The sequence below is a fragment of the Thamnophis sirtalis genome, unplaced genomic scaffold (assembly GCF_051295495.1).
Source record: "Thamnophis sirtalis isolate CommonGarterSnake01/CBP01778 unplaced genomic scaffold, rThaSir2_p1.2 scaffold_6, whole genome shotgun sequence".
Lineage (NCBI taxonomy): Eukaryota > Metazoa > Chordata > Lepidosauria > Squamata > Natricidae > Thamnophis > Thamnophis sirtalis.
This window is the reverse complement of record NW_028261386.1, coordinates 128,764,315-128,786,664: the sequence shown is the minus strand read 5'-3', so window position 1 is coordinate 128,786,664 and position 22,350 is coordinate 128,764,315. Positions and strand designations below refer to the sequence as shown.

Genomic DNA, 22,350 nt, shown 5'->3' with positions numbered 1-22,350 from the left:
AAACCCAGGTTCTGCTTATTATAAGAGTTTTTCTAAGGAAGGAGTTGGTACTATTTTCTTTCCTTAAGTAAAATCCTTAATTACTAGGAAATGTGCGGGATTTAAATGACATCATTGTCTTGCAGTGCATTCATTAAACCAAAGCCGTCACATGTGAAATATCACAGGGAGTTCTTTGTCCATTAATCAAGACCGTACACTGGATCAATCTTATTTAGAGTATTATTGGTCCTGGGCAATAAGAACTCTCCCCACTAAGATTGATTCACAAGCACTTCATTTTTTTTTTCAACACTTCCAAAAGATTTATTGTTCTATGGTTTCCCCCCGCCTTGCTTTGTTACAATTTCTTTCTCGCTTCCCGCTCCGACTTGGGGTGGGTAGGTGGACCGATGGTGCCGTGTTCCCTATGTTTCCTTCTCGGAAGGGTGAAGAGCAGGAGATCATCTTGACCTTTACAAGCACAATGTTTTGATTTGTTGGCCGTCACATCTTTTTCTGCTCTACAGTTGTCAACAGCCTGTGGAAACAGTGGAATGAGATTCAGTCAGTCATTAATTATCGGTGACACAAACACACCTGCGCAGCGCAATACAAATAAGCTCCATGAACATTTCGGATCCTTCATTATTCTTTCACAACCACAGCCAAGCAAGAATGACAAAGCACTTCCTATTCCATTCATAAGTGCCAAGGCATAGGCCGTAATGCTCTACAAATGAAATCATTTATGGACTGGGTTACAAACACAACATCCTCCAAAGTATGTTGTGTGAACATGTATTATTATTTTCAGCCCAAATCAATCCATTGCGGAATGAAGGATCTTTCACTGGATGTTGTGGGCCATAATCTACCACATTGATAGCAATAGCAATAGCAATAGCAGTTAGACTTATATACCGCTTCATAGGGCTTTCAGCCCTCTCTAAGCGGTTTACGGAGTCAGCATATCGCCCCCAACAACAATCCGGGTCCTCATTTTACCCACCTCAGAAGGATGGAAGGCTGAGTCAACCCTGAGCCGGTGAGATTTGAACAGCCGAACTGCAGAACTGCAGTTAGCTGAAGTAGCCTGCAGTGCTGCACTCTAACCACTGTGCCACCATTGATCCTATGTGTGTTGTAAGATAGAAGCATTTAAACTTCCTCTTTGAAGGCTGGGAGGAATGACTGGCCCAAAGACAGCCAATCAGTTTCATTGCCTAAGAAGCTACGTCTCTCTATTCCTAGTGTATCACTTTAATCCCTACATCTCTCTCACTCTCTCTTTCTCTCTCTCTCTCTCTCTCTCCCTCCCTCCCTCCCTCCCTCCATTTAAATATATTGAATTGACTGAATTCTAAAACTCAAGGTCCATTACATGAAAATGTAGCTTTATGAGGCAGGGTCTTTTCAATGTGGTCAAAATTAATTTGTTTTGAACATGAGATTTCACAACTTCATGTTAAACCCCCCCCATTCCTTTTAGGATTTATTTCTCTATAAAATAGTTTGGGGAAGGAAGGAGTTGAGGATGTAGCCTTTAATCATCAGGTTTGGGATTTCAGAAGCTTTCCAATCACGTTGGTCTGAGGCAACAGTTGCACATTCAATAAAGCTTTGATTTTTTTCTAGTCATCAATGCCAGATTTTATAGCAGAATTGATCAAATTGTACCGCAGTTTATGGCATTTACTGAAATGTTTCCTTTTCAATTTACTGGACCTTTATTAATAATTGAAGCTCTTCCTCTTTGTTAAACCTGTTAAAATAAAGTTGTTCTGTGTTACTTATCTAATTCTGCCCATTTAAAAAAAAAGTATAAAAACGTTCCTTTCTTTATAAAAATGAGAAACATGGATATTTAGCTTCAAAATCTGTACCTCTTCTTACATAACTTTCTGGTGTTTTTTTTTTAAAAAAACAACCAAGGTGAATTTTCACAATGTGTTTCTGCTCTTGGGGGAAATAACAATCATTTAATTCTGTATTTCAAAAGGTTCTTTGCACGGTTCTTGCGTCTTCTTCCCATGTTTCCCTGACATTTGGGAGATTCTTCTCCATAAGGAGCAAATTCACTGTTAAAATGATAGTCACTTTTGAGTTTTGGTGGAAGCAAAAAGAATTTAAAGAAGTTTACTGCATGTCTACAACTGCTGAATTCCCTTGGATAGCAGTCGATTCCTGTATATTTCATCCCATTCTTTCTGATTTTTTAAATAAAAAAATATGGTTTTTATTTTCTCCAAAATTGGTGAATAGGAGAAATTATGTTTAGGATTTATAAATATTGCTTTTGACTCAGACTTGAAGTTGAAGCTCTAATTCACCTGATTGCAACTCACCCAAGTGGCCTGATGTTTTAGTAATATTACATTGTCCTAATACTCTTATTTTCAAGGGACACAGTGGCTCAGTGGCTAAGACACTGAGCTTGTTGATCAGAAAGGTCAGCAGTTCAGTGGTTTGAATCCCTAGCACCATGTAATGGGGTGAGCTCCCATTACTTGTCCCAGCCAAATAAACAAAGATACAAGAAAATTGTTGATACTGGCAGTGAACTGAGCATGGTTGAAAATGGAAAGAGTGGAATATGGAAAGGGAAGATAGAGGGACTGGAGCTCTACCCAAGATTTCAAAGTATAGAAGAAGAAAAGAGAGAAGAATTGATGGAACTAAGGAGAGAAATCTTGTCAGAAGCACTAGTGATAACCAAAGATAAGCTGATCGAAGAAGCAGATGGAGGGTTTCGAGCTTATACAAGATATGCAATAAGCAATAAGTTGTGAAGAGAAGTCCATACAAAACTTACTAAGGAAATAACCAGAATACTAATGCCACAAATGGCAAGAGACATAAGACTGCATTATTCCTGGAAAGACACAGGTTGATGTAATGAAAGCTTATAATAAAAAATTAAGTCAAATTTAGTCCGTTTATATCTTCTTTATATTCTGGGCTTAAAGAAAACAAAATTCTTAAATGGAGCTAAAAAAAACCCCATCAAATCCAGCATTATAAAAATAAGGAAAAAGATTTTAATCCACAGGTATAAAAAAAAAAGAATATAAAAGTAGTAGAAGAAAAACTAATCTGTTCAACTTAAAGAATAGGAAACATTTGCAAGTTCCATCCGTAAAAGAAAATAAAAAAGGATAACACACTGTCTAATGTAGCTTAATTTTGCTGATTACTCTCTTCTGTTTTCAAATTTAATTTAGCTCTAATTTTTTTTGGGGGGGGGTAGTCTCTTTTATAATAAGATTTCCTCACTAGATGGACACACTTTCTCTTTCTGTTTTCCTCCCATTCCGGAACTGTCCCAACTTCAGCAGCTTCAAGGGCTGTGCTTCTGTCGCTGACAAAAAGAGATTCTCCTGGATCAATCAGGGACTTTGCAGTATCCCTGAGATCAGCAGGATGTACTCTTCCCTGTCACCGTCTCTTCGGAATGGTTTAGGTCCAAAAGGACCGTCTAGTGGCAAAAATATCGACTGCAATCTTGGAGCTCCTGTGTTGTCACGACGTCAGCTCCTAACTGATACAAAGATTTTCTAGTGATCTCCTATCAAAGGATTGATGAGGTCCAATCCCATCTGATTGTATTCAACCTATAGCAAGTAGAAGTAACTATTGTCATGGTCAGAAACAGAATACTGAAGTCAATGGCCTGCTGGTTTTTCATCAAATATACCTTTTCTTCCTGTCTTCTAATCATAAGCAAATACGATTTGCATTTTGGAAAGGCTTCTGAGATAAAGGGATGATAAACAGCTAATGCAATCCTAGGCTGCATTAATAGAAGAATAGAATTGAGAGCGTGTGAAATGTTAGTACCACCTTATAATACCTTGGCGAGACCATACCTGGGATATTGCATCCAGTGTTGGTCGCCACAATATAAAAAAGATGCTGAAACTCTGAAAAGAGTGCAGAGAAGAGGAACAAATATGATTGGTGGGGGGATGCCAACCTGTTCTGACTCCCCTCGTCCTACACCAAAGCACGCCAAGACAAAGATATTGCAAGGATTTATTAACACACAGACAGGACCTGCCAGCACAGACAAGATGTTGGCAGCAATCCAGCACAGACAATACGTTGCCAGCAATCCAGCACAGACTAACCTTGGCAGCAATCCAGCCTGCCAAGCTAGCCACGAAAGTTCTCCAACTTTAGTGAATACGTTGACTCCTGCAAAGGGCGTGTGCACAATCATTCCTTTTATAGTCTTGAGAGGAGCCTAATTACTACCAGCTGAGTGCAATTATCTCTTGTAACTGCGTAACTGTTCCTTACGTCTATTAGCTCTTCGGTGCCGGGCATCCAGGAACAACTCCCTTGTCTCCTCCCCACTGGTCCAAGGCTCAGGCGCCTTCTGGTGGCCAACCAGCCTCTCTGCGCCATGCTCAGAGTCGGAACCCACTCCAGGGTCCTCCACATCCTCCAGAGCCGACTCATAGGGCCCCTCACTGTTGGAGTCTAGTGGCAGCTCCAACGGCTCCTGCTGGGTCACAACACCAACCCATATGAAGAATGGTTGCAGAAACTGGGTATGTCTGATCTAGTGAAAAGAAGAACTGGGGTAGACATGATAGGTTTCACTATTTGAAAGGCTGCTACAAAGAAGGGGTGGGGATGGGCCAACCTAATTTCCAAACCACCAGAGGGCAGGATAAGAAATGATGGATGGAAATTAACCAAGGAGAGAAACAACTTAGAACTAAGGAGAAGTTTGCTGACAATGAGAACAATGGCGTGCCTTTAGAAGTTGTGGGTGCTCCATCACTGGATATTTTTTAGAAGAGATTGGACAACCATTTGTCTGGAGTGGTATAAGGGGTCCTGCTTGTGCAGGGGGTTGAACTAGAGGACTTTTAAGGTCCCCTCCAATTTTTGTTATTCTGCTACATACACAATCTTGTTTTTCACTCATTGAATCATCAATGACAATTATTTATGATCTTTATGTAGCATCATCAGTGGACAAAGATGGGTGTAAATCCTGCTTGTGAATTTTCAAAAAAGCACCTGTGTCTCTGAGATATTGGATGTTGGACCTGATGTGTTTTCAGGATTAGCTACCCAGGTATTTTAGAGAAGGGGGCTAAGATGTTTTGATGCAATTTCAGCAGAACCTTTCATACATATTCAAATAGGAAGATGCTTCCCCAGTTGACTTACTTCAGCTGTACTGGGCTTTAATTCCTAAAATGCACAACCAACTCCCTGGAAGCCAGTCTCAATACCACTGAAGAGTGCTGGAGTGAGATAATTAGTTGATGGCAGTATTATGTCTACTACTTAAAGTTAGGACTTACTATTGTAACTTTTAGCTGCCTCTGGCGTGCTTAAATATTGCAAACTGTTTCTTCATGCCTATTATCAAATCAGCCAGTCATATAATGGAGCCAGATGGCTCTTTCTTTGATTGGAATGAAATTACACCCACTTAGTACATTTGCAAACTCTTACATGGGGTGGTATAGGACAATCCTCCACCCTTGTTTATGGAAGGGGAGGGAAGGGAAATGAGAAGGGAAGAGAAGGGAAAGAAAAGGAGAAGGGAAGGGAAAGGAGAAGAGAAAGGAGAAGGGAAGGGAAAGGAGAAGAGAAGGGTAAGGAAAGGAAAGAAAGGATAAGGGAAGGGAGGGAAAGGAAATAAAATGATAAGAGAAGGGAAGGGAAGGGGAAGGAGAAGGGAAGGAAAGGAAAGGAAAGGAAAAGAAAAGAAAAGGAGAAGGAGAAGGAGAAGGAGAAGGAGAAGGAGAAGGAGAAGGAGAAGGAGAAGGGAAGGGAAGGTGGCAGGCTGAACCAAGGTAGGCCTCAAGCCTGAACCAGACTAGGGTTTCATAATATTAAGCTTTAACTATTCATATAGAAATTGCAAGGTTTGCTTTTAGGACATAGTGCGGTTAGACACGGGTTAGAAGGAAATCTGTACATGAAATATGCTGAGGCAAAACATCTATTTTAACCTATTTGCTGGCTTGGCTGTTAATCTGTTTGGTAGACACATATTGTTAGTTCTTCAAAATACATGCTATGTCTGTCCGTTGGCTGACCTATGTATTATGACTTCCTGGAGACATACTTTTTGTAACTCAAGGGCAAATCTTGAGGGGTGTTTCCAAAACTAACAAATGGCTTTAGCTGAAAGCGATAAACTATAGAAGGAATTTCCTGACTTTCACTCATTGTTCAGACCATTCATTCTGAACCGGCGCAATAAACATTTCCTTCCCTGAAGAGCTGGCTTGCATGTCCTGTCTTTTCTACAAGAAAGGGAAGAGAAAGGAGAAGAGAAGAGAAAGGAGAAGGGAAGGCAAAAGAAAGGGGAAGGGAAGAAGAAGGGAAGGGAAGGAAAAGAAAAGAAACAGTGAAACAAAATGAAGGGAAGCAAAGGGAAAGGACAGGAAAGAAAGGGGAAGGAGGAGGAAAGGAGGAAACAAATACAGGAATATTGATGTTCAGAAGAAAGAGAGCAAAAGACAACACGCATTAGCTGAATGCTAAAAGAGACATCTTTTCAACTCATTTCAGAGGCAGAAACTTCCCTGAAATATCTTTATTATTTGAATGTTTTTGTAGGAATAATCATAAATAAAAATAAAAAGAAAACAGGTACCTTTATATTCAAATAAATCTAATTTATGATTCAGTGTTTGGTAATTGGAATAGCTTGGGTTACTTTAACAGCCAAAACAGCAGTCTTCTTTCAGGGGGAAAAAAAACACATTTCCCACTGGTTTGATAAGCATTCATTGGTCATCTTCACTGTGATTTAAAATCATTTAAAAAATCTCAGACAGGCTTTGAAAATCGCTGAAGCCAATTGGAATCTAATTCTGGTGGATTGCATGGTACTTAATATTTTCAGCTTTCTCACCGGAAATCTAATGAAGAAAAAAGTAATATATGCTTTACAGAATTGAGGTTTAAAGGTCCCCACTACAAACTGCTAGCTTCTCTGTCTTTTATTTCATGTATTTATGCAAATATTGATGGCGCTTTTTAAAAGAACGTGAGCAGGAAAATGTAGCTTAGCTGGATGACCATTTTTCAGAAATGCATGCACTTTGATCATAAAGGGGATAATTTCAAAACTATTTTATTTCCAAATGTGTGAGATATTTGGGTGTTGACCTGAACAAGCTTAGATAATACTACTAACATAGTCTAGCGATTATGAGTAAGTATACAGGTGCAATTTAATGGCGTCTCAACTTTCAATTTTTCCACCCCAAAATTTTCTATAGATGCAATATTAATTACAACTTTTGTTTAGCTTTTAGTATTATAATGGTTTTGCATTTTTCAGATCAAATTTTTTACTATTCTGTTATTCTCAATGATTGTTTGGTTGCCTTATTTATGCCTATTGTATCATACTTTTTAAATCTTTACCTCACAAATTCTTAAGCTTTAACTTACAGCTTTGCTTGTTAGTGACATTATAACTTGTTTTACTCTAATCAATTGTGACTCTCAGTTTTTAAAATGACTGATTGACTGAATGGCTATTGGGATTTTTCTTGTCCATTAAAGTAACTTGTTGCTTGGCTTTCTACGAGCCGTTTATTTCCTACACTCAAAGGGGCAAGAGAAGTCATGGGGCTGGTGTAGGGACTCTCACAAGAACTGTTCTAGGAATATCCCATTTCTAGTCTAATGTCAATGCTCTGAAATTATAGGTGGGTGTTGTGGCCCAGCAGGTGCTGTTGGAGCTGCCACCAGACTCTGACAGTGAGGGGCCCTCTGAGTTGGCTCTGGAGGATGTGGAGGACCCTGGACAGGGTTCTGACTCTGAGCAGGGCGCAGAGAGGCTGGTTGGCCACCAGGAGGCACCTGAGCCTTGGACCAGTTGGTAGGAGACAAGGGAGAGTGAGCCAGAGGCCAGTAGTGAGTTGTTCCTGGATGCACGCCATTGAAGAGCTACTAGGCGTCAGGAACAATTACACAATTACAGTAGGTGATTGTACTCAGCTGGTGGTCATTAGGCTCCTCTCCAGACTATAAAAAACTACTTGTGCACAAGGCCCTCTTTGCAGAAGTCAATGCAGGATTGAATGTCGGAGGACAGTACTGGGAGCTTGGCAGGCTGGATTGCTGCCAAGCCTTATCTGTGTTTATTGCTGCCTGAGTTTGTCTGAGTTGCTGCCAAGGCTCTTATCTGTTTGTTATGCCTGGCTTTCAGCCACCAAGGTTTCGGTATCTTGCTATTAAAGGACATTCCAGTTAAGCTTGTCTCGGCATTCATTACTGGATGGAGGAGGGGGTCAGAACAGGTGGGGATCATTGGTGGGTTCCTAACCAGTTTACTTCCAGTTTACTGAGAGGGTGTTTTATGTGTGCACTGCTCGCTTTGCTCATGTATGCACCCACCCACCACATGTTGCTGCACATGCACAGTTGACTGAAAACTGTTCTGTGCATGCGCAGAAACATGCCGGCGATGGCAGAAGAGTCTGGGGAACCAGTTCGGAGGTGTGGCAGGCCTGGGTTGCTGCCGGTTCCAGTGACCCAGGCCACCATACCACTACTGGTTTGGCTGAACTGGGCCGAACGAACCCACCACTGGAGGGGATCCCTGCCAGATCAAGCGAAGTCTAATCCGGGATTCCATGTTGTCCTATGGCCAGCCAACAAAACGGGAAGGCAAAAGATCTCTGTTTCTCCCTAGCAACCAACTGCTTATGATGGTTGGTACTTCTGTATATGATGCTTCCTTCTCTAGAAAAATGACATGGTTGGACTGTCCGTAAAGAAAATAGCTTGAGGATGAGTTAAAAAATAAATGGTTCAACAAAGGTCCTCTTCCTCATTACTACATGACTAATGTACCATAAGTGTTGTGACTCCGACAGTGAGGGGCCCTGTGAGTCGGCTCTGGAGAATGTGGAGGACCCTGGACAGAGTTCCGACTCTGAGCAGGGCACAGAGAGGCTGGTTGGCCACCAGGAGGCACCTGAACCTTGGACCAGTGGGGAGGAGACAAGGGAGTGTGTTCCTGACGTCAGGAGTGAGTTGTTCCTGTATGCTCGGCACCGAACAGCTAATAGGCGTCAGGAACAGTTGCGCAAGTACAGGAGGTAATTGCACTCAGCTGGTGGTCATTAGGTTCCTCTCCAGACTATAAAAGGACTGCTTGTGCACATGCCCCTCTTTGCAGAAGTCAACGCAGGAACTAATGTCGGGGAACATTATTGTGAGCTTGGCAGGCTGGATTGCTGCCATGGCTTATCTGTGCTGGATTTCTGCCCAAGCTTGTCTGTGCCAGTTTGCTGCCAAGGACCTGTCTGTCTGTTAATTTGTCTTTGGCTCGGAGTGTGTTGGTGTGGGACGAGGGGGGTCAGAACACATAAGTATATTAAAATCAAATCAGAGTGTATATTTCCACTCCCAAATAATCCACATTCCATGCAAAGAACTTTTCTGTAAAAAAAAATGCAGCATACACATTTTCTCTAATTTCCCATAATTTATGCAGCAACCTTTGCCGTTTTACATCATTTGTTTTGGGAAAGGAAAGGATCTATGCAGGACACCTAGACTATACCTCCAGCTTCGGACAATGTGAGGTTGTTATCCATGCTGACCCAAAATCAAGTTGCCATTTTTGTTACTACCATATGTGCAGAAGCATCCAGGTGGGTGGGTGGAGTCTCCCGCCACCGCTATGCGGGCCAAAACGGCAGCAACCCACCACTGTTGTTGAATTTGGGATAAATCTCACCCAATACATTGCTAGACATGGGTTGGTATCAGGGGTGGGTTTCTCGCCCCGTTCCAACCGGTTCAGTTGGAACGGGGCCGGCGGTGTCCTCGTGCACGGGCGCGGTGCACGTATGCGTACTAGCGTCTGTGCGATGCTCCAGCTGCTTCTGGAGGATCGCGCAGGCGCTGTATGCGTCCTACGCATGCGTGGAAGCGCAGAACTCGTCAAAACCGGGTAAGGAGCGTGGGCAGGCAGCTGGGCCCTTCGCCGTTCCCGGAAGTTACTTACTTCCGGGTTCGCCGACCAACCGGTTCGCGGGGACCGCCGCGAACCGGTTGAAACCCACCCCTGGTTGGTATGCTACATTTGTGCTATCTCAGTAATTGCTGTCCACAACTTCTAAACACATACAGTTTACCTGTGGTTGACGTTTTCCTACAATGCCATTGCCTCTCACTGTAAAAGGTATGTCTCCTTTCACATCAAGCTAGGAAAACCACCACCCCCAGCAATTACTATTACTTTTATTACATTTTGAGAGACAAGTGCACACTTATTGTGACTTACGTCTACTAATTTTATCCTCCAAGGTGGCAATTTATTCCTACACGTCTCACTCTTGGAGAGGTTTCAAGGAAATGTAGGAATTGTCAGCACATAAGCATCAACACATTCGTGCTGCACTGCAGCCATTCATAATGACACCAAAATGTGCACTCACTTATTTGGCGTTAATTTAATGTCCCACTTAACTTCTATCAGATGCAAATAGCTGCCTCATCCATTTAAGAGCTTCCGGGTGTGCGTATAATGAAGTGCTCTGAACCTGTCAAGTAAGCAGAATTCATAACTGGAATCAGAAACGGAGGAGGAAATTTACTGTGTTTCTTGCCAAAGAAAATGGAAACCTCCAAGTTGGCAGTGTCAGATTTATAACTCAGATTGGTTTTCTTCCGCAAGCTGTGCTCTTCTTACTCTCAGCACTAGGAGGGTGCTCATGGATGAATATGAACGCTTCGATCCCTTTCTAAAAACAAAATTAGTGCTCTTATTATCATCACGCCAGAGGTGGTTCTTATTTGGTAGAACCGGTTCGTCAAATCTACCCAACCGGTTAGAAGAGGTTCCACCAGAGGACCCGGAAAGCAGGCCGCACCTACAGAAGAGGTTCCAAAATTTTTTGAAACCCACCACTGCCACACAGAGAGAGAGAGAGAGAGAGAGAGAGAGAGAGACAGACAGACAGACAGACAGACAGACTGACACACACAGAGAGAGAAAGAGAACGAAAGGAAGAAATGAATAAATAAAAAGAAAAAAGAAAGAGTGAGAGAGAGAGAGATGAAAGAAAAAAAGAAAAAAGGGACAGAAAGACAAAAGGAAGGAAAGAGAGAGAGAGAGAGAGAGAGAGAGAGAGAGAGAGAGAGAGAGAGAGAGAGAGAGAGAGAGAATGGCCGGCAAGCCACTCCCACCAGGTCACATGGCCGGCAAGCCACTCCCACAAAGGAGGCCACACCCACAGAGTAGGTTCCAAAATTTTTTGAAACCCACCACTGCATCACACTAACTAAAATCAAATAATTTAGGCACCCCACTTCTGGTATTTAAGTAGATTTTATATCTCATGTTTCCTTTAAAAGAAGTCCCACTGTTTCATTTTAAACAGTGTTCTATTTATGATCCGACTCCGTGGAGAAATATTTTTATGAGCATAAATGAAGATAATGACGATCATTAGTCACTGCCATTAGCATAATGCATTAGAACTTTTATGCCATTCATAACAGGCTGTGACATGAGAGTAAAAATATGACTTCCCATCACGGGTGTCTGCTTACTGGCTACAGCTGGTTTCTATTTTACCCAGCTCAACTGATATCAGAAGGGTGGTAAGAGTAGAATTTAATAGCATGTTCCTCATCATGTCTAATTGTTTCCCACCAGAGGGTATGAAGCTTTATGTTCACGATCAACCCAAAACAAATAGCCATCCTGCTTAATGGCTGCTCAATTAATGTTTATGGTCCCACTTTTATACCCTGAGTTATTTGACAAATAAACTCCAAGAAGCAATTTAAGAACCTCTGAAGCTTAATGATAAGGCAACTGATATTTAAAAAGAAACAATATATATATATATATCTGGTGAGAAATTCTTTATTGAAAGAAAACCTTTGAGATTTGCCCCCCCCCCTCTCTCTATCTCTCTATCTCTCTATCTCTCTATCTCTCTATCTATCTATCTATCTATCTATCTATCTATCTATCTATCTATCTATCTATCTATCTATCTATCAGTGGTCAGAATTGGCTTTGAAGAGAACTTTTCTCCTTATGGCGTTCTAAAATAGTTAGGTGACATAGAAAGGATTCTGTTGTGAATTACAAATATCAAATGGAAATGCTAAATTCGCCCAAGTGAATTTGTGATGCTGGGCTCATTTCTTTAAAATATTTCTAGGATGCCCTTTAAGGAGAGGAAAAACATATCTTATAAAGGTAAAATACTGTAAAGAGGTGTAAGAATAAAGCATAATAATAATAAAACCCTGATCAAAGGCCAACATGCCGGCATTTGATCCTCCCTGCTATCACACTAAAAATCAGGTGAATCTAGGGTTAGTAGCTTAGTTTGCGGTAATAAAATGAAGGCTGGGCGGAAAAGCCATCTGGAGGTATTTTCTTCCTTGTAGCAAAAGTTTCGCAGCCCATGAGAATGGCATCACTTCCTGCAGGTAGGACTTTAAGCAGTTGGGTCACAAATTCTTTCAGCCTCTACAGGTAGGAACTTGTAGTTCTCTTAACACAGTGAACTTACATATCCTCTGACACTTTTGCCTTTTGGAGACTAACTGGTACCATGTTTTGCTGAGTCCCAGATCAATTCCTATAGCAATAATAAAAATATGAGAAAAAGATAAAATACAGCATAGAAGGAGAGATCTGCCTCTCCCAACAGACTGGTACTTCAGAAGAATCTTTGTGCTTGGTCTACCTTGGTGGTCACTGGCACTGCTTCTTCTGCTGGTTTTCCTGGCACCAGGGCATTTGCCCACCTAAGTCTGCTTAGCAACCAAAATTTTGGGCTCAATTGTGGTCGTGACCCGTCAAAACCGCGGTAGACAAAAGCGCGCTTGACGAAAGCGCGTACCTGACGTCATCAGCAGCGCGATGAAAAAAATTAAAAATAAATTAAATTGAAATTAAAATAAAATTAAAGCAAGCCGATTCACATAAAGGTAAGGGTTAGGTTTAGGGTTAGGTTAAGGGTTAGGGTTAGGTTTAGGGTTAGGTTTAGGGTTAGGTTTAGGGTTAGGTTTAGGGTTAGGTTAAGGGTTAGGTTTAGGGTTAGGTTAAGGGTTAGGTTTAGGGTTAGGTTTGGGGGGGTTAGGGTAAGGTTTTCGCTTTAATTTTAAATTTACTGCTCACAGCGCGATGTTTTCGTCGCGCTGTGATGATGTCACGTACGCGCTTTCGTCGAGCGCGCTTTTGTCTACCGCGGTTTTGTGGTGGAACCATTGTGGTCATAGGTTCTCTTTCTTTTTCCTTCTTTCTCTCTCTCTCCCTTTCCTTCCTTCCTTTTGTCTCTCTCCCCTCTTTCTTTCTTCTCTCTCTCCCACTTCCTTTTTCTTTTTTTCTCTTTCTATCTTTTTCTCTCTTTTTTCTCTCCCTCTCCCTCCATTCCTTCCTTCCTTTCTTGTGTGTATCTCTTCCTTTCCTGTGTGTATCTCTCCCCTTCCTCCCTTCCTCCCTCCCTCCCTCCCTTCCTTCTTTCCTTTTGGAACAGGTTCCAAAAGGTACGCTAAATTTCACGAACCGGTTCTGGCGTACTGGTGCGAACTGGGAGAAACCCACCCCTGGTCTGGTGCTTTCCCATATGATGTGCTGAAAGTTTGCAAAAAATAAGGTCAAAAAAGGGAGAAAAGGCTGCAAATCCATGCCCCATCTGGAATTTATTTTATATATTAACTCTGAGGGATCCTTGGTGTTCTTTGAGCTTGGTTTTCTTCTGATGATATTACTTAGTTTGCGTAAGGAATATTTGCAACCAAACAATCAAATTGAGAGAGCACTAAGGACCTCTCATTTCAACCCTGAGTGACAATATTTTCCTTTATTGATATGTTAACCCTGTCCTGTGATAAATTGATTGATTGATTGATTTAATTTGTATGCTGCCCACTCTCAAAGAGACTCAGGGCGGCTTACAATAAAAAAAGGGGGAGGGAGAGACATAAAAAAACAAGACAACATTAAAAGAACACAATATTCACAACTGAAGGTGGGGCTGGACAATTCAGCAGCCCCAGGTCTGCCAGAACAGCCAGGTCTTGGTTGCTTTGCGGAAGGCCGGAAGGGTAGTGAGGGTCCGGATCTCAACGGGGAGATCGTTCCAGAGGGCTGGAGCAGCAACAGAGAAGGCCCTCCCCCGGGGAGTGGCCAGCCGACATTGACCGGCAGATGGAATCCGGAGGAGGCCTAATCTGTGCGATCTTATAGGCCTTAGGGAGGTAATTGGCAGGAGGCGGTCTCTCAGGTAGCCAGGTCCGATACCATGTAGGGCTTTAAAAGTAACGACTAGCACTTTGAAGTGTGTCGGGAGACCAATGGGAAGGCAGTGCAGCTCACGGAGGATAGGTGTGACGTGGGTGTACCTAGGTACACCCGCAATCACTCGCGTGGCTGCGTTCTGGACTAATGTTGTCTTTGGACACTCTTCAAGGGCAGCCCCTTGCGTGGAAAAGTAAGCTAATTGCATATTAGTGATTCATATACCTAAACTCTTTCCCCACCTTCTGTCCAATCATGTCTAATTCTCAGAAACTGGCTGGACAAGACCCTATATACTTTTTTTGGGGGGGGGGAAGGTTCTTCAGAATTGGTTTGCCATTGCCTCCTTCCTAGAGCTGAAACAGAGTGACTGGCCCCTGGTCACTCAACTGGATTCCATGCCAATGGTGGGACTAGCACTCTTTGTTTTTGGTTTCTAGCCTCATGGCTTAACCACTGCACCAAACTGGCTCTCATGGCTAAAGTATCCTCTAGCAATTTCCAGGAGCTGATAGAAGCTGGAGGAAAGTTGCTCTTTGTCAAGTGAATGAGCTATAACTCAGCTCCCTCTTCTGTTTTAGCAGTTACATTAATTAAAAATGAGAGTTCAGAGACAGGTTTCCCTGCTACTTCTTGGGTGCCTCTTAATTCAATTTTTTGAGACCTTAGGAGTGTGTGTGTGTGTGTATACAACTATATATATATATTATCAGCACAAATGCAACACAAATTTAACAAAGGCAACAGTAAAAATAATGGCTTTCTATCTGGATGGTCTCTTGCGATGAGCCGATAGACAGAGAAAGGAAGCAGTAGGCTTCCTCCCATATTTGGACATACCAGGGGTTGTGACACAAAATACACACCTATTTCCCTGGCTTAGCTGATAAAGGAGGAGAGCCTGTGGCCTAGTGGCTAATACAACTGCCTAATAGGTAATACAGCCCAGGTTCGAATCCCAGTAAGGTTATGGCTAGCTGATGAGAGCTAAATAGCTTGAAATAGATCTATACTACTCTCCCTTTATTTATTTATCAGCACAAATAAAAACCCTTACTGGAATTCGAACTTGGCGAAAGGGAAGCAGTATGTGCCCTCCCATATTTGGGCATACCGTGTGTGTGTGTCTATGTGTGTCTGTGTGTAAAATATACCAGCAATAATAAGCTTTGGATGAAGAGGTTCCACTGCAGATTGGGAATGTGAAAGATTTCTCGTTGGTGTTACTAATTGTGTAGAACAGTAATGCAGCCATCCAGAATATTTTAATTCAGCCTCCCTGATCTTTGATTTCTCATATTATATTACAAGACTGTGCTGCTCCAGCACCAAGGCCATTAATCATTGATATTCCGGTGTCCCCCAAAGTAAATGGACAAAATTAGACAAGGAAAGAACAAGACTTGAAAGATGACTCAATTCTTATCAGAAATTACATGTATTTTTTTTATCTTCCTAGTCCTTCTTGATAGAATATTGTAATCTATCTTAACACTTAAATATAGTATTTAAGACTACTATAATCATACTATTGTTATACAAGCGGTCCTCGACTTACAACAGTTAATTTAGTGACTTTTCAAAGTGACAATATCACTGAAAAAAGTGACTTACAACCGTTTTACTCACAACCGTTGCAGCATCCCCATACTAATGTGATCAAAATCTGGATGCTTGGCAATTGACTCATATCTATCTATCTATCTATCTATCTATCTATCTATCTATCTATCTATCTATCTATCTATCTATCTATCATCTATCTATCTATTTATTAGACTTACCGCTTCATAGGGCTTTCAGCCCTCTCTAAGCAGTTTACAGATTTTTAGCAAATTGAGTCAGCAAATTGCCCCCACGGTCTGGGTCCCCATATTTATGACAGCTGCAGTGACCCGGGCTGTGGTGGGTTCTGTCAGCCACTACTGCCGGTTCACTCAGGGGCACGTGATGCATCGCGTGCGTGGTGCAACAAAAATTGCTCTGCGCATGCGCAGAAGTCAAAACATGACACCTACAGCACCTACGGCACCACTGGGAGAACTAGTTCAGGGGTGTGGCAGGCCCGGGTCGCTGCCGGTTCCAGCAACCCAGGCCGTCAAGCTACTACCGGTTCAGCCAAACAGGTGTGAACCGGTAGGAACCCGCCACTGGACCTGGGATCATATGATCCCCTTTTGCAACATTCTGACAATCAAGGTCAATAGGGGAAGCCAGATTCACTTAACAACTGTGCTACTATCTTAACAGCTGCAGTGATTCACTTTGCAGCTGTGCTACTGTCTTAACAGCTGCAGTGATTCACTTAGCAACTGTGCTACTGTCTTAGCAGCTGCAGTGATTCACTTAGCAACTGTGCTACTATCTTAACAGCTGCAGTGATTCACTTAGCAACTGTGCTACTATCTTAACAGCTGCAGTGATTCACTTAGCAGCTGTGCTACTATCTTAACAGCTGCAATGATTCACTTAGCAACTGTGCTACTATCTTAACAGCTGCAGTGATTCACTTAGCAGCTGTGCTACTATCTTAACAGCTGCAATGATTCACTTTGCAACTGTGCTGCTATCTTAACAGCTGCAGTGATTCACTTAGCAGCTGTGCTACTGTTTTAACAGGTGCAGTGATTCACTTAACAACTGTGCTACTATCTTAACAGGTGCAGTGATTCACTTAGCAGCTGTGCTACTATTTTAACAGCTGCAGGTCATAAAATGGGGCAAAATTCACTTAACAACTGTCTCACCTAGCAACCTAAATTTTAAGCTCAATTGTGGTCGTAAGTTGAGGATTACTTTCTCCATAATCATGCAAGTCCTTCATCACAGACAAATGAGATGACATGCTTTGAAAACCTTTTTGTTTTTAGAAGATTCTTCTCAAGAAACTGTGATAAAGGAATCACTTGATCAGTTGATCTTAAGTGCAACAGACCTCTGATGGAGAGGCAAAAACACAATTTGGCTGTTCTTAACCATTTCTTTATTAAAACGATTATTGATAAATAAGCTATTTGAGTCAATATTTTTTTTTAAAAAATATTACTACTATTGTCAAATTACTATACTACCAAGGATCTTTGGGGAAATACAAAATATTTTGATTTCTCATATTTACCTTCCTTATTCAAACATGCATCGGTATGGGGTGCATTAAAATGAGCAAAGTAGCATATGTAGAATTGTGATCCAGTCCTTTCCTTTTGCTTGTTTCACCACAGTACACACACAAATAAAAGGAGGGGAACTTGCATTATTATGTCACACCCATCATTTTACAGATTTTGCTGCCCTCTGATGATACATGGGGCTGCCTTGAAGAGTGTTCGAAGACTTCAGTTAGTCCAGAGCGCAGCCGCGCGAGCAATTGTGGGTGCACCCAGGGACCCATGTCACACCTATCCTCCACGAGCTGCACTGGCTACCCATTAGTCTCCGGATCCGCTTCAAGGTGCTGGTCGTCACCTATAAAGCCCTACATGGCATCGGACCTGGGTACCTGAGAGACCGCCTCCTGCCAATTACCTCCCATAGACTGATTAGATCTCACAGGTTAGGTCTCCTCCGGATTTCATCCGCCAGCCAATGTCGGCTGGCGACTCCCCGGGGGAGAGCCTTCTCTGTTGCAGCTCCAGCCCTCTGGAATGACCTCCCCGTGGAGATCTGGACCCTTACTACCCTCCCGGCCTTCCGCAAAGCCACCAAGTCCTGGCTGCTCCAGCAGGCTGGGGGGGCTTGTGAAGCATCCAGCCCCGTGAAAACTGTGAATGTTGCATTTTTTTTAAAGTGTTGTCTTTGTCTATTTATTCCCCCTTCCCTTGTCTATTGTGAGCCGCCCGGAGTCCTTCGGGAGTGGGCGGCATACAAGATAAATAAATAAATAAATAAATAAATAAATAAATAAATAAATAAATAAATAAATAAATACCCAGAGATATGCTCTAGGTCAGTGGTAGTCAACCTGGTCCCTACTGCCCACTAGTGGGCATTCCAGCTTTCATGGTGGGCGGTAGGGGTTTGCTGTAACTCTGCTTTATAAATTTTATAAAGTAAAGTTACTTCCCTACTTTATAAATCACCATTACTGTGGAACCGGTGGGTGGTTAGAAAATTTTACTACTAACAGAGATACAAGAGTGGGCGGTAGGTATAAAAAGGTTGATTATCCCTGCTCTAAGTAAACTCTTTCCCCCCCTCCCTTTTGATTTGCACACCTTGTAAATGATAAGGTGGAAACACCCGTGAGATACTGGTCAAAGAGATGCGCCTAGGGAATGGTCGGAGGAGAAAGCGCATAACTCTCAGCTGCATAATGGGTGGGGTAAGAGGCTTGGGAGTGGGAAATCAGTGGTGGGATTCAGCCGGTTTGCACCTATTCGGGAGAACCGGTTGGTAACTTTCTAAGCAGTTCGGAGAAGCGGTTGTTGGAAGAAATCTCGTTTTGTTTTTTCCCCACTTTACAGGGCTAATCCTGTAAGGAAGGCAGGAAGGAAACATTCTGGTGTTGTTTCTAGCCTAATCTTTGTTGCCCTGCTTACAGAAACTGCCTCTCCGGTTAACCCTTGTTACATTGTAACAGCTAAGGCGAAGCGCCCATCGACCTGAGTGACCTTGAGTTGGCCACACCCACCCAATCACATGACCACCAAGCCACGCCTACCCAGAGAGTCATTAGGGCAGAGAACCAGTTGTTAAATTATTTGAATCCCACCACTGGGGGAAATCCTCCCTAAGTTGTAAAGGTGATGGAAGGAGATCTGTACTTTCAGACTTGCAAGATTCTGTTAATGTAACTTTTCAATGAAGTAGAATTAGCTTATCTGGCAATACTTGTCTGGTCTACCTGGTAAAATAGACACACAGGAATTTTTAAAAAAGCAATTCATAGAATCTCCGTCGGGCAAGTACAGGAAAGATTGACATACGTCCTATTTGTCGTCTTCTTTCAAATAATGTGTAAGGTAATTTTAAAGAATCAACAGGCCAGTGAAGACTGGATATAGCAGAGATTGTATGCGAAATGTTGTGTTTCTTTGAGATTGGATTTAGGAGTGGGGATTGGTGTCCTCCTGTGAAGAAAGGATATAATATCTCTTTCAATGTTTTCTTTTCTCTGTTTAAGTGCAATCACTCTCTGCCACATGTGTCAAGTACCTATTTTTCATGTCTCGCCTTCCAGGGTGAGAGAATGTGGGTAGAGGCAGCATTGCTGCATTGGGAGCTGGGCAATGCCAGCCTGAGATAGCAGTCCTTGAAGGACTGTAAACACAGAAATCATTGATGCATCTTTTATCATATCAGAGGGCAGATTGCAAAAAACAACAAGAGTTTAAATATGACAGTGAAAACAATATCTTAGAAATGTTGAAGAATGCTTTGCCGCGATGCTCAAAATTAAGTCATTTTCTCCCCGCCTCCAGTTAATTGTTTTACTGCATCATTTTTTTATTTTTTTATTTTATCAATTTCATATATACATTCGCAATTATATGATCTCATAACTGTTATTAATAATATGTATTTATAACAATTTTTCCCTACAGTTGACAATATACTTGAAGATTGCTTTCTTAAGATCCCATAGATCCATCTGATCTTACAACGGTCCTACTTCTTCTTCCCTCCCTCCCTCTTTCCTTCCCTTGTTTCTTCTCTCCTACTCCCCTTCCTTCCCTCCTTCCTTCCCTCCCTCCTTCCCCTTCCCTCCTTCCTTCCTTCCCTCCTTTCTTTTCTCCTTCTCTCCTTCCTTTCCTCCTTCCTTCCCCCTTCCTTCTCTCCTACATTCCCTCCTTCCTTCCCTCCTTTCTTCTCCTTCTCTCCTTCCTTCCCTCCTTCCTTCCCTCCTTTCTTCTCTCCTTCTCTCCTTCCTTCCTCCTTTACTGCATCATAAAAGGCAAAGGATACATTATAGAATGCAGGGAATAACTGAGTATAGTGGCACCTGCACAGTAAAAATTAGACATTTTTTAAAACTATAATGATTTAGATTACTTAAACTTTTAAAGATGTATCAGTGTTCAGTATGATTTCTAAAACGTAATGAACCTAAGGTTGATTAAGTATTGCCAACACCAGTTGCAAAATACATCTTATACTGTTTATTTATTGTGATTTATAAATGAAAGGAAAAAGAAAGATTTGGTTGGAAAAAAATAGATAGGCATTTAATTGTTTTTTTTTAATGTGGGAGAAAGGTTTTTATTTGAATTTAATATTAAATTCTGGACTGTTTATTTATTGTGATTTATAAATGAAAGGGGAAAAAGAAGAAAGGAAAACCAAGGAATTACTTGGAAAATATAAATAGGTAACGTATTTAATTTCTAACTTTCCCCTTCTTTATATTCTGATCTGCAGTATTTATAAACATTTAGAACCCGTAAAAACTTTAATGCAAGTTTTTGCTTTTCTCTTGCCATGCAATATATTGCATACAAGGAACTATTCTTGTTTGAATTTGGTTACACTTCTGTTGTGGATAGATGCTGTTGGTTTTGCCATTATTGTGTGTTCTTAAATTCTTAAGTTGCCAATCAAATATATTGTCATTGTTGTATTTATCTTTCAAAGTTGGGTAATGTTTATCTTCACAGCCAAGTTAATATAGTCTGGGATTATGCCAGAGGTGGGTTCCTACCAGTTCGCACCTATTCGGTAGAACCGGTTCGTCAAATCTACCGAACCGGTTAGAAGAGGTTCCAACATTTTTTGAAACCCACCACTGGTCCTTGGATATGATTACTCTACACTATCATGCTCCTATTTATAAAACTCAGTGCCTCTGTGAAAGGTAAGGATGACTACTGTGTTTGTGGTGCAATCAGAACATTGCGTGTGTTGAAGTTGTTTTAACGCAAACCAAAGATGCCTTTTAAAAAACAAGTTTACATCCTATTCTTCTGCATGCTAGTGCTGTGTGTGAGGTCATTTAAGGTGGTTCTGACAAGTGTTGTTGGCATCTTCATATCCGGTCACATGGGGGGAAAGCCACTCCCATCCGGTCACATGGGTGGGAAGCCACTCCCACAAAGGAGGCCACACCCACAGAGTAGGTTCGAACAATTTTTGAAACCCACCACTGGATTATACCTAGTTAAAAAAAAAACACCACCTGTCATTACATTTCAAATTTCATTTCTAAAATCCTTAAACGGAGTAGAGATTAGATCTGATGGCCTGAATGTCTGCTTCTGTAGAAACTGTGGTGGCACAGTGGTTAGAATGCTGTATTGCAGGCTGACTCTACCCACAGCATGAAGTTTGATTCTGACCGGCTCAGCCTTCCATTCTTCTCAGGTTGGTAAAATGAGGACCCAGATTGTTGGGGGCAATATACTGACTCTGTAAAGTGCTTAGAGAGGGCTGTAAAGCACTATGGGGTGTATTGCTACTGCTATTTTCACTCTGGTATACAACATTAGTATTAAAGCATCCCGCTGTCTGGAATCTTTTTGTATTTATTCTTCTTTATTTAAACAATAATGCTTTGCTCTTGCAATTTAATACGCATTAATTAGAGTGGCTTCCAATAGTTTAAAAGATAGTAAAACAATAGAGAGAAAGCTTGCTAGAGTGTGTGGGAGCGCATGTGTGTGTTTCTGCAACTAATGGGAGGAAAGTGATTTAAATAAAAGTTAATTTGACTTTTGCCTCGTTCCTGTCTGGGGGTGAAATCAACTAACCTTTGCTACAGGTTTGGAAATGTGAGCACACGCTATGGCTAGATGTAAGAGATAGATTCAACAATCAAATCCTAGGCTCACTAGATAATAATAGCTATTACTTGGACATACTGAATGTGCAAAATTACTATGAATGTTTCATGCTAAGTCTAATCAATTTATGAAATACAGAGCAAATTATTCTGCTAAAGAAATTTTTAAAGCAGACAACACTAGAAGTGCGTCTCTTTTCCTTTGGCAGTAATGATATGTTCATGATCAGAATAACAGAGTTGGAAAGGAGCTTGGAGGTCATCTAGTCCAACCCGCTGCTCAAACAGGAGAGTCTACTCTATACCATTTTAGACAAATGACTATCTGGTCTCTTTTTGAAAGCCTCCAGTGATGAAGCACCCACAACTTCCGAAGGCCAGCCAT

General features: G+C 41.7%; 1 protein-coding gene across 8 annotated transcripts in view; it reads right to left on the bottom strand.

The window, feature by feature from the left end:
- Positions 1-287: 287 nt before the first annotated feature.
- The window catches only part of KHDRBS2 (KH RNA binding domain containing, signal transduction associated 2), a 466,489-nt gene continuing 444,426 nt past the window's right edge, over positions 288-22,350 (bottom strand). For 6 of the 8 annotated variants that reach the window (XR_015697109.1, XR_015697103.1, XR_015697106.1 and 3 more), the window contains 2 exons: positions 10,422-10,526; positions 288-520 (listed from right to left, as the gene is read on the bottom strand). The gene's annotated coding sequence lies outside the window, so the exon portion shown is untranslated. The remainder of the gene's footprint in view (positions 521-10,421; positions 10,527-22,350) is intronic. The other 2 variants (XR_015697104.1, XR_015697107.1) reach the window with 1 other exon arrangement.